This window comes from Neofelis nebulosa, chromosome 9, assembly GCF_028018385.1.
Source record: "Neofelis nebulosa isolate mNeoNeb1 chromosome 9, mNeoNeb1.pri, whole genome shotgun sequence".
NCBI classification, from domain to species: Eukaryota; Metazoa; Chordata; class Mammalia; order Carnivora; family Felidae; genus Neofelis; species Neofelis nebulosa.
This window is the reverse complement of record NC_080790.1, coordinates 31,425,852-31,437,683: the sequence shown is the minus strand read 5'-3', so window position 1 is coordinate 31,437,683 and position 11,832 is coordinate 31,425,852. Positions and strand designations below refer to the sequence as shown.

Genomic DNA, 11,832 nt, shown 5'->3' with positions numbered 1-11,832 from the left:
CAGATAGATTTATGATACAAATCTTAAAATGACATTAGAAAAAAGGCAATATTAATAAAAGTCTGGAGTTTCAGTGTTTTCCTATATTCTTGGCCCAAGACTGTCATAAAAACTAGATCAGGAGCGAGGACTCAATAACCAGCCAAAGTACTTCTCTTCACAGACGTTTAGATTACTAAGGCCCTGGGGAGGCCAGTCCCAGAGAGGCAGTCTGTACCACAGAAAGATCAGGAAGTTGAGACAGACAGACAAGGGTCAGAATCTCAGTTTGGATCCATATTATATGTGGGACTTTGGACAAGCTATTTAGTTTCCTTAAATCTCAGTTTTCTCCTCAGTGAAATGGGTATAATAACTTTAAGAGGTCATGCAAGGATTAAATTTTCCTCTGTCTTTAAAAACATTTTTTAAAAATGTTTATGTATTTTTGAGAGAGAGAGACAGAGCATGAGCAGGGGAGGGGAAGAGAGAGAGGAAGACACAGAATCTGAAGCAGGCTCCAGGCTCTGAGCTGTCAGCACAGAGCCCGACGTGGGGTTCAAACCCGTAAACTGCAAGATTAGGACCTGAAGTCAGACCCTTAGCCAAATGAGCCACCCAGGAGCCCCAAATTTTCTTCTGTCTTGTAAAGGGGTCTAGCTCAGTGCCTGACATATATTTGGTATTCAGTAAATGCTCATTTCCCTCTTTCATTTTCAACTTCTGACTATTTGAAAAGCATCAGATTTTGGATGTTTGTGAAGAGTGTCATTATAGTACTCTGTGAATAACAGCAAAACCAATATAGAGACCCCAATTTCAATTCTTTTGGTTCGAGCTTTCTCTGGAAACCTGAGAATTTTTAATACTGGCAAACCAAATTGATGATTCTGCCTCTTACAAAAGAAAATCAATAAACATTAGCTCTTCTGAGGCAGACAAATCACAGGAAACAAAAGTTCCACAGTGTTTCATAATCTTATGACAAACACCATCTGAGTTACTTACAGTTCCTGGATGAGAAATCTTTTCCTACGAGGATTCACTGGCCAGGCCCAAGTTGGCTATGTCTCCTCCTGGTTTTGTCGCTTTGCTCATACGATTTGTTTGCACTTTTGCCTATTATGAGCTTAGCCATCTCCTGATCTGGTGAATTCTCAGCCCTTAGAACCAGTCAATCTCGACAGAGGATCCCGCGAGGCTTCCTGATCTGGCCACTAACTGTTGGTGTTCAACTCCAGCAATGACATGCCAGGCTGAAGCTTAATTCTTTAGAATATTTTTTTTGGCTAGCTTATGGCTCAGCTTCCTCTGTTCATCAGGGAGCGGTATCTCTGAGGCTTCTCAGGGAAGTACCACTCCTATCATCAACTTTGGGATTCAGGGTCTGTCCTGGGCCCCAGGAAAGCCCTCTGACCTATCCCTGATTCAGGTAAGTGCTCATGTCTTAGCCCTCATCGGTGTCTTTTTCTTTCTCTCTGTAGGTAAGTTTGTATCTGTTAATAAGAGACTATGTCTTGTTTGCTCAGTGTCTAAATAAAGATTATTTGGGTAAAAGGAACAGATATTCCAACCTCCATCCCACTCCTTGCTTAAATAGAGGGATTTATTATACAATGTCAAAGGAAAATCTCTTGGACATCCAAGCACAAGACAAAAAGTGCAGCCGGCCTGAAAACACAACTGGAATATTGGGAACAGAGATTGCCCTCTCCAGTTGTAAGCCTCAGATAATCTTTCTCACCTCTATTTCTCCATCTCCTGTCTCTGGTGGCTTCTTGGACCAATATGGCTGCCCAGTCATGGCTCTACATAACACTTCCGTTCAATCACCTACTTTCATTTCATGATTTTTAAAATTTCTGTGACAGTCCAAAGACTGCAAGAGCCTGATTGCAGCTTATCAGCCAATAGACTGAGAGATCGGTCAGCCAATAGCTTGGTCCAATCAATTTTGAACAAAAGGCATGGTCGGGTAATAATTGGCTGTGGGCCAGAAGAGGTTTCTTAGAAGGGGGCTTGGTAGATCAGGTCAGCTACCCAGGAACTAGCTTGATAGCATCCCTAGCCCTTCACAATGAAATAAGGCCCAGTAGTTTACAAAATGCTTTTACATACTCTATGTTAATTTTCTTGTTTGCTTGCTTAATGTATTCATTCAACATTTGATGACATGGCCTGTACCAAGAACAGGAGTAGGTACCACAGTACTAGGTTCCATGTTCCAATATGAGTATGTTGTCGTCCAGGCAGTTCTATTAGGAGTGGGGTTGCAACGGGGCGCCTGGGTGGCGCAGTCGGTTAAGCGTCCGACTTCAGCCAGGTCACGATCTCGCGGTCCGTGAGTTCGAGCCCCGCGTCGGGCTCTGGGCTGATGGCTCGGAGCCTGGAGCCTGTTTCTGATTCTGTGTCTCCCTCTCTCTGTGCCCCTCCCCCGTTCATGCTCTGTCTCTCTCTGTCCCAAAAATAAATAAAAAACGTTGAAAAAAAATAAAAAAAAAAAAAGGAGTGGGGTTGCAGGATAAACAAATAAGCAGGGAATGTGATAGAAGGGCACTGATGGAGAAAGTTGGGTTGCGATGGACAGTAAAGAAGTACATAAATTGTGCATGGAAGTGAAGGGTACAAGTCAGGAAGATTATTTTGTAGCTTGATCATCTTTACACATCACAGAAATCCAGAGGTTGGCAAGGCAGGTAAAAATGTCACCTGATTTGACAGTTGAGATAACTAGGACTCAGAGGGGTTGAGTGATTTGCCTGACACCACATAGCACTGCAATCCAGGCTAGATCCAGATCTTCTGACTCCTGGTTCAGTGCTCACTCTTTTCGCCCGAATTCCTCCCCCCCGCCCCCCCATCCAGGTTTGCTCTGGCAAGGGATGTCTGACTCACGGACGGCAGGGGTGGGAAGTGGAGAAATCAGGCCAACCTTCACTGTGCCTCTAACAAGTCATACATTAGGAAAGATACAAAAGACATGGAAGACAGTCTCTTTGCTCATAGGTCTTCTTCTGGGGTGGGCTTGGCAGTATTGGAAATCTCTACCCAAGCTAGGCCTGGATGTGCAGACCCTACTAGATAGCTGTTCTAGGTAGATGATTAGCACGAATGGTGGTGGTGACATGAATTTGGTCTGGGAGGATCTTGGGAGGAAGTTAGGACAGGTGGAGGTTTCAACATCCCTCCTGTGACCCATCCACTTTTCTTATATTTGGCTTCCTTCTTGACCCACATCCCTCCTTTCTGCTGCCAAATAAGTGGTGAGGTCTATGTCGTGTGGACAAGAGTCACAAAAAGTCACATGCATTTTTCAGAATGTGCATTCATGCCCTTTCCCATTATTAGGAAAAATGCAGTTTCCTTGAGATTCACCTTACCACGTTTCTTGCTTTGGCTTTCTTTCTCTTGAAGTGTGGAGCCATCTGTCACATCTGTGATGGAGATGTAGAAAGCACTTCTTTACTTTAAGAAGATCAACACCGTGGATATGATAACCAATGGCAGCTGATATTGGGCCTTAGAGCTGGGGAGGCCATGGGACTGGTGGGGTCCAAAGAGAACACATGCCAAGCAGGAGGAGCTCTGCTTCTCTGCACCCATTTCTGACTGCTGGTAAAGCATCATCAGCTCTTCCTATTTTTTAAAGAGAAGCTAGAAATCTGAATTGAAAAATTTCAGGCCAAAACTGGCACACAATCTCTTAAAAATACAGCTAGAACAAACAAAATATGATTTGGTTTGATAGCAGGTGGGTTATAACTTCTGAGTTACTTGTTCTTTAAAAAATCCCTCCCAGGCACTCACATTCAGGTATTCTTTCTCAAAAACCATAATCTTAATCTATTCATGAGACAGTATCAGACAATCCCAATGGAGGGAATTCTATGAAACATCTGACCAGCACTTGTCAACATTGTCACGGTCATGATAAACAAGGAAAAGAAGACTGAACAAGTGTCACAGATGAGGGCAGACTAGGGACACATGATGACCAGATGCAGTCTAAGATCCTGGAATGTTAGTGGAAAAATTGGTGAAAATCTGAATAGTGTCTGGAGTTTAGTTGATGGTATGTTAATTTCTTAATTTTGACAAATGCAGCATAATGAAAAATGGTAACATTTTTGAAAAGTGGGTGAAAGGTATATGGCAACTCTCTGTACTACATTTGCAACTTTTCTGTAAATCTAAAATTATTCCAAAGTCAAAAGTTTATTCAAAAGAAAAAGTCCCTTCCAAGCTCGAGATAACCTTTGGTTGTTATGGTTCTGCAAATGAGGCTGGGTTTCCAATGTCAAAACACATGCTGTCCTATTGGTGTTCCTTCTTTCAAATGGTGAGTGCTTAGCACAGTGTTGCGCCTTACTGTCCTTTCCTTTTAGATCACACGGTTCCAAGACTCCTGAAACGGGCCTGCAGGTTAGCCCAGAAGCATACAGGTGGTCAGGCAACTTTGCTATACAAGATGGCGTCTCTCTTCCTATTAGTAAGAGAAGGTCTACTTTGCAGTCATGCACACTGCCGCCCTTCCACTGGAACTGCCTTGCAATGGCCGGAGTCAGTTTGAAATTCACAGGCAGAGGCTTAGGTGCACTCCCAGCGCTGACATTTTGCCTGAGGATATGGAGGTTTGACCTGAAAGCCAGGCTGTGCAGCTGGATCATTTTCTATATGGCTCCTGGCTTGGTGTCGTAGGATCCAAGAAGACCCCCTCCTCTCTAAAACAACATTCCCAGAGTCAGGAAAATTGGCGAGGCAGACAGGGCTGAAGTGAGCTATCAGGGTGAGGAAGGGGCCTGCATGGGAGTGAGAAACCCTTACAAATGTTCTCATCTTCCCGGAGGAGTTAAGTTTCTCTAAATTTGTGGTCCCTCGGACTCCACAGGAATTGTATCTTTCTGCAGTGTTCCCAGGCAATTATTGCTCCTCACAAAGCTGAGCCTCCGCTTTCAGGACCCAATCAAGTGGCCACAAATCAAAGATAGCTTGGACTCATTCCACTAATAGCATTGGAAAGCCATTAGCTGAAGTTGTTTGAAAAGGGAAGTGGCTCAGATATCTCTGGGCTCACAAGAAAAGCTTCTGTAATGTCAGATTATGGTTACCAAATGGCTTAGTGGACTGAGGCATCACATTTCTCATAATGAGAGGTTATTTATTGCACCACTGAACCAACACACTCTCCCTTGCTCACTTGCACAAGATAAGATGAAGAGCCCTTTCAAGTTGAATTAAGTTTAAAAGGAAAAGCAACACACATGCTCCCAGCTAATGGTGGGGTTTAGCTCCGGCTGTGTAGGGACGAAGTGTAGATGGCTCCCTCTGTGGGTGGTCGGAGGGGCTCTGCAAGGCTCTCCTTGCCCCAGTCTCTAATGCTTGCGGATGAACTCCCTGGGACCATTTCTTTTGGTTAAGGCACTGTTTCCAAGAAAGCCTTTGTCAAAATGTTGAAAACTTGTCCCATTCACCGTCCTCAACCTAACAGGAGCTCCTCTTTCTTCGGGGGAACTTCCTCCAGCGCCCCCTTCCCGTGGTTCCGACCGGCTGTCAATCCCAGCACTCCTCGCTCTCGCCCCCCCACGGAGGGGGCAAGGGTCCCTCCCTCGGGGCACAGTGATTGGCTCAGGGATGGGCACATGACAGAGCTTGGGCCAATCAGAGGCCTCTCCTAGGAGTGATTTGAGGAGAGCTCAGAGAGGCAGCATTTTAACCCAAGAGGTTGGAGGGAGGGATCGGAAGCGAGGCTTCCAGAGAACCTGTTTTTGGTGGCAGAAAAAGCCGCATGTCCACTAGACAGAATGAAAGCATGTGAGGTAAAGAGAGAGGAGAGACAGAGGGAGGGCTCCTCATGGCATCGAGGCCCAATTCTAGCACGGGGAACCGAGATACGTATCCGGATGCTCCAGTATCCTTCCAATAAAGCCCTTTTTAAATTAAGCTTGTTTGTACTGGGCTTTTACCACTCACGGGACGGAATACTCTGACTAACGCAGCCATCCATGTGCCCGTCTTCTACGGCTTTCCGTAAACATTCCTGCATGACGGGCAAGTGCAGGCTGCCTGCCCCTGATGCTGGGCCCCCAGGTGCCAGGTGCCTCTGCTGGTCAGGAGTGGAAGGCAGCAGAGGAAGGAAAGTAAAATGCAAACACGTTGGCCTCCTGGAAGTGAAAGCAGAGGGCAGACACGTGGGCTCTTCTTTCTGGGGTTCTGGGAAGGGTCTTTGGAAGAAAGGGCTCTGCAGCCAAGGTAGTTGTGTGTGGGCGTCGGAGGCCTGGGAGCTCAGGCCGAGTGCGGAGGAGGGAGGGAAGCAGGACTCCTCCCCCCCCAGCCCAGGCTCCCCCCGGACTCTCCCAGCGGCCCCCAGCCCTTCCCCGACCCTGCAGCCTCTTACACCCCCCCCCCCCCCCCCCCCAGATAAGCCAGGAGGGAACCGGTCCGGACTGGTTGCGCCTCAGCTGGCCTTTCTGCTCTACCGTGCTCCACCCCGGGGTGGTCAGGAGGGTCGGGCGGTGTGGTGTAGATCCCTGAGCCCGGGGGTCCCGGTGGCAGGTGCTCGGAGGCTGGTGGGTGGTGGGGTGGGGCCCAGGGCCCGGAGAAGCATGCGGGGGCGGAAAATAATGAACTCCTTCGTGACTGTCTCCGCAGGCTTTCAATTACAAATCATCCCGGCATTGGTTCAAAGCGCCCCAACAGCCCCTGGAGCCCTGCGGCTGGGCAGAGCGGTCCACGTGGCTTTTTCAATCTCCAGGGTGTGACAACCTCGCTGTGGCCTTGGCAGTGATGGAGGAGGGGCGCTGGGAACACGCTGGAAGACAGGCATCGAACTGAAATCAAATTTACCAGCACACGTATTCTTGGGTCTTTGCGCAGGTATGTTGACAGAGCGCTGAGCTGGCAGTGGGGTGGGGAGCGCTCCCTGACGCCAGGCCCTATGTGCCAGTCCCGCACGAATCATTTGGACGTTGGGGGAGGCAGAGAAAAGTAAGTCATTATTCCTGAGTTCCAAGGCAGTGGGCGAAGCAAACACTAGAGGAAGATAATGTGCTACAATACAGGCTTTGCTCAGATCCTCCAGAACATTCCTCAGAGCAGAGAGGTAGGTGTAGTGGCCCAGCTGCGTGAAACTGGTTCCTGCAGGGCAGTGGGAGAACCAGGCAGGAGGACTGACCTCCGAGTCCTGGGGAGAAAGCTCAGGAAGTGATGGGAGTCTGCAGTTTAGCGCCCAGGAGTCGATGGAATCTGATGGAAACAAAGGGTCTGTGGGAAGGGCGGGGCGTGAAGGGGTGGTGGGTGTCTGAAGGGGTGGTGGGATCCGGGAAAGGCGGATGGGAGGAGGTAGACCCTGAAACTACCCCACAGCACTGAAGCAGAGGCTGTGGTCTTTCATTGTGAAACGTGCGGCTGATGGCGGGAGGGAAGAACATTCCCTGAGAAGGCACGGAGGGCCTGAGAGCTGGGAGAGGGAGTGTTGGCTCCCGGCTGCAGGTGCCAGGCCCAGGGTCCCAATCTGCTCCAGCGCTCCACAGCTGGCCGTGGCCGGTGCCCAGATGTTTTGAGTAGAAAGAAACACTTTTCAGGCAACCTGAAGAAGTCCCAGGAAATCTATCACTGGAAGAAAATCTCCTTCTAGGGTTTTGATGTAGGTGGAGGGAATGCAGGGTGGAGTTCAAGCTCATGTTTGCACTGAAAGGAATGAAACGGTACATGGCGTCCTTTCAGACGTGGCTCGACTGTGTTTGGGAATGCCTTGGGCTCTAGGGTATAGGGGAGGGTAAAATTATCTCACTGTAATTTGAGAAAAAGCGTCTATTTTCTTATTCCTTGAAGAAGTAAAAATAAGGCGTGTGTGTGTGTGCGTGCGCGCGCACGCTCGTGAACAGCGGGGGTGCTGGCTGGGCTACCCGAGGACAGGACATCTGATAAAAGGCTCTTGTTCTATGAGTTATTCAGTCAGTTGCTTTTGTCAAGTCTTTCCAAGTCAACATTTCCAAGCCTCACAGCAAGGACACCACCAGGGCTGTAGGAAAAGACATGCCATCTTTCCCGGTTCTGTTCTCCTAGCGCTCTCTTCTCCCCTCTGTGATGTCTTCTTAGGAGGGAAGAAATTGGTCAAAGGCTGGAAGGTTTAGGACACTGCATCAGGACCCCCTGTGCTCCCCTAAACTCCATCTCTGACAGTTTATTTTCCAAACTTAAAAGGTTTTGTGGACTTACTAGAAGCCAGGTGTTCCCAAGAATAGAAAACATGTCGTCTGAAAGTCCCCAAGTGCCCAGGGCTGGCAGGACATGGTCGTAGAGGGTCTTGTCTGGCTGTTGAATGTATGCTCGTGATGCCTGGGAGGAATCCAGGACGTTGGGAATGTGGCCGGAATATGCAGCAGACACACAGAATGAGGGAGTTTGACTCCACTGTCTTCGGGCCCTGGAGACAAGTCTGGCTCTGGGAATGCCAGGATCATGGTGGGAGGCGTTCGGTGCCAGAAAACCTAGACAGGGACAGACCAGAGAGGTGTGGGTCCCCTGGGGATTGAGCATGTTTCAGTGAAGCCCCAGTTCACTCCTCAAAGTCTGGGGGTGGAGAAAATTCCTCCAATCTCACCCTTCCCTTTTAATTTCCTCTCTGGGCCTCATTTTCCTTGTCTGATGAAGAGAGTGAGCTGGATAATCTCTAAGGTCTTTTCAGCTCGAACCTCCTGGGTAGGGCTGGCTACATAATTTCTTGGGCCCAAGGCAAAATGAAAATGCAAGGTCCTTGTTCGAAAATCAGGGGAAAAGGACTCTTCAAGGTCTTAAAAATATAAAGCATTTCCGTTCTCCTTTGTTCTCTCGAATAGTCATGATGTTTTTCATTTACTATTTAATGTTACTCTAAGTAAAGACCAATTAAAACTTATATTATTAGCGTGAATTTTACCATTCATCTTTATATTGTGTAATGGCAGTTATAAATTATAAACTGTAAGAGCATTGAAATTATAGGCAAAATCACGCAATTCATGTTTTGTAGCTTGTGCATGCACATATATTATTTTGTTTTCAGCAGAACAGCAGAAGCACTGCACACAACTAACTCAGATGTTTGCACTTAACTTTTTAAAAAAATTTTTTGAAATGTTTTGAGAGAGAGAGAGAGAGAGAGGGTGAGCCAGGGGAGGGGTAGAGAGAGGGAAACAGAATCTGAAGCAGGCTTCAGGTTGTAAGCACAGAGGCTGATGTGGGGCTCGAACTCACAAACCTTGAGATCATGAACTGAGCTGAAATCCAAGGCCTAACCGACTGAGCCACCCAGGTGCCCATTCACTATACTTCTTGATATGTGCACATTGTCCTCACGCTCTCTACCTTTGGCTTTCTGATGAGTAAGGAGGGCATAAGAGGAAGAGGAACAGGGGAGGACTCATTTTTTCCCTTTCCTTCCATGTTGCTATTTTCAGCCTAAGTGGTTGATTAAGGGCAGGGAAGTAACATGAGTAAGAGAGCAAAAAGCTGATTCAGAAAAATATCACCTGTTTCTATAAAAAGTAACAAAAAAGGAACCATCACAGAATCTTAGAATATACAAAGATGTTACAAGAAAAAAAAAAAAAAAGGAAAGGAAAAGTAAAAACAAATATCAAAGTACACACTCCAGAAAAAGTGTTGCAGTCTCGCTGGTAAAAATGATGACTGCGCTTTGGAATGGCCAAAATCTGACAACAGCAAATGTTGGAGAGGATGCGGAGCAACAGGAACTCTCATTCGTTGCTGGTGGGAATACAAAATGGTACAGCCACTTTAGAAGACAATTTGCTGGTTTCTTAGAACGCTAAACATACTCTCACCATACAATCTAGCAATCCTACTCTTTGGTATTTACCCAAATGAGTTGAACACTTATGTCCACACCAAAACCTGGACACAGAAGTTTATAGCAGCTTTATCCGTGATTGCCAAACCTTGGAAGCAACCAAGATGGCCATCAGTAGGTGAATGGATAAATAAACGATGGCACATTCACACAATGGAATATTACCCAGTGATTGTAAAGAAAGGACTGTCAAGTCATGAAAAGACCAAGGAACCTTAAATGCACATTATTACTAGGTAAAAGAAACCAATCTGAAATATGATTCCAACTATATGACTTTCTGGAAAAGGCAAAACAATGGAGACAATAAAAAGATCAGTTGTTGTCAGGGGCTATGGGGTGGAAGGGATGAGTTGGTGGAGCACAGGGGATTTTTAGGGCAATGAAACTATTCTATATATTATAATGGTGGACACGTCATCATTCCTTTGTTAAAACCCATAGAATGTACAATGCCAAGAGTAAACTCTAATGTAAACTATGGTCTTTGGGTGGTAATGATGTGTCAATGTAGGTTCATCAATTGTAACAAACATACCACTTCTAGTGTGGGATGTTGATAGTGGGGGAGGCTATGCATGTTGGGGGGTGGGGGCCATGTGGGAACTCTCTGTACTCTCCACTTGATTTTGCTACGGTCTTAAAACTTCTCTAAAAAAATAAAGTTTGTTTAAAAATCTATGACAAAATCCTTTGGAATTAATTTCAAAAATAATCAAATCAAGAGCCCAAAGCAGAGATATAAAAGATCAGGGAGCTGTATTGCAATAACAAAGGTTGCTGAAATGTAAATATGTAAAATATAAATTACCAAATAAGGTTCAAGAGAAGATAGAATATCTATATAGACTAATTATAGTAAAAGATATAGAGAAAGCTGTCAAACATCTCTCATCTCCAAAAAGCACAGAACCCAGAAATTTTTAAAAAAGCAAAAAAACCCTATGATTAAAATTAAGCCTATATTGGATAGAACATGAAGGAAAACAGATACTGCTGAATATAGAGTAGAGGATATAAATGAAAAATCTGAGCAAGATGATAAGAAAACAGAGAGCTTTGATGATTAAGAGGCACTACCAGTCTGCATAATAGACTCCTCCCCTTTGCCTTCTGTAAAATGAGTTTTTTCTTTGTATAAATTGACCAATAGATCAAGTCGGGGGCGCCTGTGTGGTACAGTAGGTTAAGCGGTCACCCTGCCATGCATAGCACCTTCCTGCCCATCACAAACACTATTACACGTCCCGCACAACTTTCGAATGTCCCATGGCACATTAGTGTAAAAAACTCACTGGCCATTGCTTGAACCTAGATGTGAACTCCATTTTACATAGAACTACAAATACTTTTTTACATGGTAATAAAATACATTGAGTTTTCCAGGAATGCAAGTGTCCTGTAAATCAGTTCACTGTTTTACTTTCAAGTAATAGTATCCTGACTTTTTGCTGATTCCTTGTAGGTGTAATCTGAGAATTACACATTTTTGCTTTTCACTTAAAGTTTTCCTCCCTCACCACAGACCCATGAGGAATAAGTCTGTGTGGTAAAAATATTTAATGTACAACACATGCTGAATAATATCTTGAACATATATTTATAAGGTAAGATTTATGAAAGACCAATGATTAGTTAATAGACCACATGCCTCGAAATGTTGGCTACTTATACCTGAATTTCTCACACAGGAGAGGTATAGATTGGCCCCAGATTCTCTAGAAAATGCTTACATTTTATATTTCTCTTATGATGACAATCTAAAAAGGAATAAGCAAGCATGTTCTGGATTACTCAGGCACTCACCTTCTGATAATTACTGCCACCAATTTAGTACATGTGTTTAAGGTTTTGTTCATGATCATCTTGGGAACCATAGCATGGATTTAATTGCTGTTGGCCAATGATAAAACAGTTAAGAAATTAAGTGTCAGACACTGAAAAAATTGATTTATCTGGAATACCCATCTCTTTAAAGAAACACATAGGGGCGCCTGGGTGGC

General features: G+C 45.4%; 1 long non-coding RNA gene across 1 annotated transcript; it reads left to right on the top strand.

The window, feature by feature from the left end:
• Positions 1–5,679: 5,679 nt before the first annotated feature.
• LOC131484641 (uncharacterized) lies at positions 5,680–9,593 on the top strand. The gene is made up of 2 exons (XR_009248363.1): positions 5,680–5,795; positions 6,628–9,593. It is a non-coding gene; the product is annotated as an uncharacterized LOC131484641 (long non-coding RNA).
• Positions 9,594–11,832: the final 2,239 nt, after the last annotated feature.